Source organism: Doryrhamphus excisus, chromosome 8 (assembly GCF_030265055.1).
Source record: "Doryrhamphus excisus isolate RoL2022-K1 chromosome 8, RoL_Dexc_1.0, whole genome shotgun sequence".
In the NCBI taxonomy this organism is placed as follows: domain Eukaryota; kingdom Metazoa; phylum Chordata; class Actinopteri; order Syngnathiformes; family Syngnathidae; genus Doryrhamphus; species Doryrhamphus excisus.
The window spans coordinates 3,339,139-3,345,315 of NC_080473.1; positions in this window are offsets into that span (position 1 = coordinate 3,339,139).

The following is a 6,177-nucleotide window of genomic DNA, read 5'->3' on the forward strand; positions in this document are numbered from 1 at the left end:
GAGAGATCTGACATTCATCCAGGGAAGGATCCAACTCAACATTCATCCTTGGATAATTCGACATTCATCGATTTGAAGGATCTGAGCCGACATTCATTCTTGGAAGGAACATTATTTCTGGAAGTATCAGACAATCACCTAGAAAGAATCCGACATTCATCCTTGGAAGGGTCCGACATTCCTCTTTGGCCATGGGTGAATTCTGCATTCCTTCTAGAAAGGATTTATCTCCGGAGAGTCCGATATTCGTCCTTGAAAGGCTACGACATTCACCCTAGGAAGGATCCAGCATTCATCCTTGGTAGGATCCAACGTTCTTCATTGGCAGGATCTGACATCCATCTTTGGAAGGATCTGAAATTCATCCTGGAAAGTATCCGACGTTCATAATTGGAAGGAACCGACATTCATCTGTGGAAAGATCCAACATTCATCCTCTGAAGTATACTACATTCATCCTTGGAAGGATCCTGTATTGTTTCTAGGAAGGATACAAGGTTCACTCTTGGAGGATCTGACATTCCGCCTTGGAAGATTGGACATTCATCTACCGAGAGATCTGACATTCATCCAGGGAAGGATCCAACTCAACATTCATCCTTGGATAATTCGACATTCATCGATTTGAAGGATCTGAGCCGACATTCATTCTTGGAAGGAACATTACTTCTGGAAGTATCAGACAATCACCTAGAAAGAATCCGACATTCATCCTTGGAAGGGTCCGACATTCCTCTTTGGCCATGGGTGAATTCTGCATTCCTTCTAGAAAGGATTTATCTCCGGAGAGTCCGATATTCGTCCTTGAAAGGCTACGACATTCACCCTAGGAAGGATCCAGCATTCATCCTTGGTAGGATCCAACGTTCTTCATTGGCAGGATCTGACATCCATCTTTGGAAGGATCTGAAATTCATCCTGGAAAGTATCCGACGTTCATAATTGGAAGGAACCGACATTCATCTGTGGAAAGATCCAACATTCATCCTCTGAAGTATACTACATTCATCCTTGGAAGGATCCTGTATTGTTTCTAGGAAGGATACAAGGTTCACTCTTGGAGGATCTGACATTCCGCCTTGGAAGATTGGACATTCATCTACCGAGAGATCTGACATTCATCCAGGGAAGGATCCAACTCAACATTCATCCTTGGATAATTCGACATTCATCGATTTGAAGGATCTGAGCCGACATTCATTCTTGGAAGGAACATTACTTCTGGAAGTATCAGACAATCACCTAGAAAGAATCCGACATTCATCCTTGGAAGGGTCCGACATTCCTCTTTGGCCATGGGTGAATTCTGCATTCCTTCTAGAAAGGATTTATCTCCGGAGAGTCCGATATTCGTCCTTGAAAGGCTACGACATTCACCCTAGGAAGGATCCAGCATTCATCCTTGGTAGGATCCAACGTTCTTCATTGGCAGGATCTGACATCCATCTTTGGAAGGATCTGAAATTCATCCTGGAAAGTATCCGACGTTCATAATTGGAAGGAACCGACATTCATCTGTGGAAAGATCCAACATTCATCCTCTGAAGTATACTACATTCATCCTTGGAAGGCTCTGACATTCATCCTTGAAAGGATGCTTCCTTTGAAGGACTTGTTTTAATAGATTAAAATGAAATGAAATAGTATAAATGTTTTGGAATGGAAAAGGGGTAAGTGGGACCAAATATAACAATTCAACAGCCAGTCAAAAAACTATGAATTAATAAACAGAAAGCAACAGCTTTTACTTAACTTTACTTAACTTACTCAACCAGATTATGTCACATCCATTATACACAGAGCATGTTCTACTGCTTGTTAGCATCGAGTTTAGCAACCATTAAACACACAATAAAAAGAGACAACTATTTAAACCCAAATAACAGCCAAAAACAAGGTAACACAATTTGTTTGTTTTTGTTTAGCTTTATTTCACACTGTGGCGCCAATAAAAACCAAGCTGCGACCCACACTTTGGACACCCCTGGTGTAGACGGTTCGCTAAGGATGCTTACTTGAGCTATGTAAAATTAGCACCACCTACAGGACGGGAGGGTAACACCAGGGATGACAACAGTGTACATTGAGCGGCTAAGCTAGGTGGTGTTTATCACTTGAAATCTTAAGCTAGAGTGGCTGAGCCTGGGTCAAAGGTCAAATCCGTGCTTGTTTAGCAGGTCAAGAACTCTATCTGTAAGCGCCTTGGGAAGCACAGAGTTGCTTCCCCTCCCGTGTCAAAGTTGCTACTGAAGAACATTCATGCGTGAATAACATGCACGGCGGCCATAGTGCTACACATGTCCACTTGTTGCCATGACGACGCATGGAGCTTCAGCAGGAACACTAGAGGAATGTGTTTGTTGTGTGTGTGTGTGTGTGTGTGTGTGTGTGTGTGTGGGTGATGAGTCATAGCTTTGTGTTTAGTTGTTGCTCTTCAGTTGCACACACACACACACACACACACACACACAGGGTGAATGGGGCACTGTGGGGGGGTAATGTGCTTCCATGCATCACAGCACAGCCAATGATAGGAGACTCGCTCCACCTCTATCTCCTCCCCTTCACCAGTCTTTTCTCCTCCTTCTACCCCACCATACTTCCTCATGTCTCTTAATTTCTCTCATCATTTCCTCGACTCTTCTTGCTCTCTTCTCCTCACTTCCTCTTTAGCTTTCGCTCCTCTCATCCTCTTCTGAACCACAACTTCCTGTTTAATGTAGTGTTCAGGTGTGTAGTGTAATGCATGGTGGAGCAGTCAACATTGATTAGATAGCTGACTTAATCCCAACTAAACACCTCCACTAATAGCTCATTCGCCTCCGCCAATCACAGAGCAGCTTACTGCCGGGGTGTCTCTAAGGCTCCACCCTGACGGTAGCGCTGCATGGTGTTGCATATGCACGCAAGTATGGATGAGCAAGCGAGAAATGACTGTGACGGATAGAACGTACACACACACACACCCCGAACATAAGAAAAGTCACTCCAGTCCTCCAGGTGGCACTAATGTGCACAACAAAGTTGGTATCAACAAATGAAGAGGCGGAAGACTTGTCTTTATATCCTGCTCAGGGTCACATGACTGATGTGGTTGTTGTGGTAACTCAGCTGTCACGTTGCATCTCAAACAAAGCAATCAGCATCCGCTCAATCAACGCTAACATGATTGATGGCTTACTACACGTGTGTGAGCATCGTGTGATGTGCATGACGTGCTGTCCAATAAGAGGGATGTTATTTATTACCCAGCATCCTCTGCTTTGGCCTACTAACAGCCCCCCCACATACCCCCCTGGCAAGATGTCTCTCTTTAATTAGCTCACATTGTTTCTGTCTCTATGCTGCTTATGTCTACGTCCATCACCCTTCAATGTCTGACTCTCTCCTTCCTTCTTCTTCTGCCTCAGTGGCTTCATTTTGTGTTGACACACACACACACACACACACGCACGCACACACACACACTCAGCTGTCACGAGAGCCAAAAGACTCTTCAGACTACCTTCTCTCTGCTGACATTGGACTGTGTGTGTGTGTGTGTGTGTGTCCTTGAGTGTGTTACATTTTTACATGTACACACAGATGTCGATCCTTCAGTGAGCATTGTCATTTGTCTTGCTAGCATCAAAACACTTTAACTCATTACTAAAACAAAGTAGAGTGGGGGTTGGGGTCGGGGTGGAATCTGCCCCACCCACTCGACATTCACCACAGTGGGAGGAGTTTGAGAAGCATGTCATTAAGATATTGGCAAGTGACACATGAGGAAAGTAAACAAGTGATGAGTGACGTCATCACCTGTCTCCCTTCCTCGCATCTTTCCTCCAAGGAAGTCAAATTCTCATCATCCTGTTCTCAGCCTTCCTCGGCATCCTCCTTCTCATGCTCGTCTTCCTGTTCTCATCCATCGTCAGCATCCTTCTCATCCTCAGCATCCTTTTGTCAACCTCTGCATCCTCCTCCTTCCTGTCCTCATCTTCCTGTTCTCATTATTCCTCGGCATCCTCATCCTTCTCATCATCCTGTTTTCATCCTTGGTCAGCATCCTCCTGGTCTTTTTCTCATCCTTCCTCAGCATCCTCGTCCTTCTCATTCTCATGATCCTGTTCTCATCCTTCCGCAGCACCCTCATTCTCTCTTCTCATACTTCCTCAGCATCCTCCTTCTCATCCTCATTATCCTTTTGTCATCCTTCCTGTGCATCCTCCTCCTCCCCATCCTGATCTTCCTGTTCTCACCCTTCCTCAGCATCCTTCTTCTCATCCTCGTCACCCTGTTCTCATCATTCCTCAGCATCCTTCTTCTCATCCTCGTCACCCTGTTCTCATCATTCCTCAGCATCCTCCTCCTTCTCACCATCCTGTTTTCATCCTTGGTCAGCATCCTCCTCATCCTGTTGTCCCCACCCTTCGCATTCTCATATCCTGTTCTCATCCTTCCTCAGCATCCTCCTGCTTCTCATCCTTCTTCAGCATCCACCTTCTTCTGATCCTCATCATCCTGTTCTCATCCTTCATCGGCAATATCCTCCTTATCATCATCATATTCTCATCCTTCCTCATTATCCTCCCTCTCATCATCTTCTTCATAGTCATCATCATCCTGTTCTCATCCTTCGTCAGCATCCTTCTCCTCATTCTTGTCATCCTGTTCTCATCCTTCATCAGCACCCTCCTTGTCATCACCATAACATATTTACTCCTCACCATCATCATAATCATCCTCATCATCCTTTAGTCATCCTTCCGCTTTCTGCTCCTCCTGGTCTCACCCATCCTCATCCTCATTCGCCTACTCATCCTCATCCGGTTCGCATTCTGCCCCAATCCTCCTCTTCATCATAATCATCATCCTGTTCTAACCCTTCCTCGACATTCTCATCATCACCATAGTCATCAACCTGTTCTCATCCTTTATCATAATTCTCCTCAACATCATCATAATCATCATGCTGTTGTCATCATCATTCGGATCCATCCATCCATTCAATCATTTTCTACCGCTCATCGTCACGAGGGTCGAGAGGGTGCTGGAGCCTATACCAGCTGTCTTCGGGTGAGAGGCGGTGTACACCCTGGACTGGTGGCCAGCCAATCACAGGGCACATATAGACAAACAACCATTCACACTCACATTCATACCTATGGACAATTTGGAGTGGCCAATTAACCTAGCATGTTTTTGGAATGTGGGAGGAAACCGGAGTACCCGGAGAAAACCCACGCATGCACGGGGAGAACATGCAAACTCCACACAGAGATGGCCGAGGGTGGAATTGAACCCAGGTCTCCTATGCGCTAACCACTCTTCCTCCTTGCAGCCCCATCATCATTCTCATTTTCATCATAATCATTCTCATCATCCTGTTACCTCATCATGTTTTCATCCTTCCTCCTCCTCCTGATCATCATCATCATCCTCCAGGAAGGAAGGAAGGAAGGAAGAGAGGAGCGATGCCAGCTGTCATGTGAAATCAAACAACCCCACAGTGGTAAACATGTCCTCTGTCCTCGTCATGTCTTCCTGTTTGTCCTGTGGTCCTGCCTGTCCGCTCGCAGTGGTGCTGCAGGAAGACAGCCACATGTTCATCTTCACACCTGACACCAAGGCTCGTCCATGAAGGATGGACAGAGCCAAGAGGGGACATGAGACAACCGATGTTGTGAAAGTAAAACCTCATTAAAGTTGAGTCTTCGGCTCTCACATGTGGACACAAACACAAAGTGACAGGTGGTGAAACTAGAATAGTGTCATCAGACGTCCCCAGTGGACATTTAGCGCTCATGGAGACATTTAGAGATTGTGGACACATGACGCGAGCCAGGACATTCAGAGTGGAATTGTGGGAGATTTTTCAGTTCCTATTGAAAGACTGACAATCCCCCCCCCAAACCCCCCACCTTTTCTTACTCAGCCTGATGCTTTGGCCCTATTGTTCTGCTGCTCACACACACACACGCACACGCGCACGCACACATACACACACACACAATGACGTGAATGGAGCAGCCATGGGGGGGGGGGGGTTCTTCTTGCATTTTTAGCGTGGACGTCTCACAAGCACATTCACATCCTGGAGATTATTTGCACCCCCCCCCCCCACCATATGGAGAGATAAGGTTTAAATTGGTGAGGGGCGGGGCGGTGATAGTCCTCACGGTTGCTAAGGGCAAC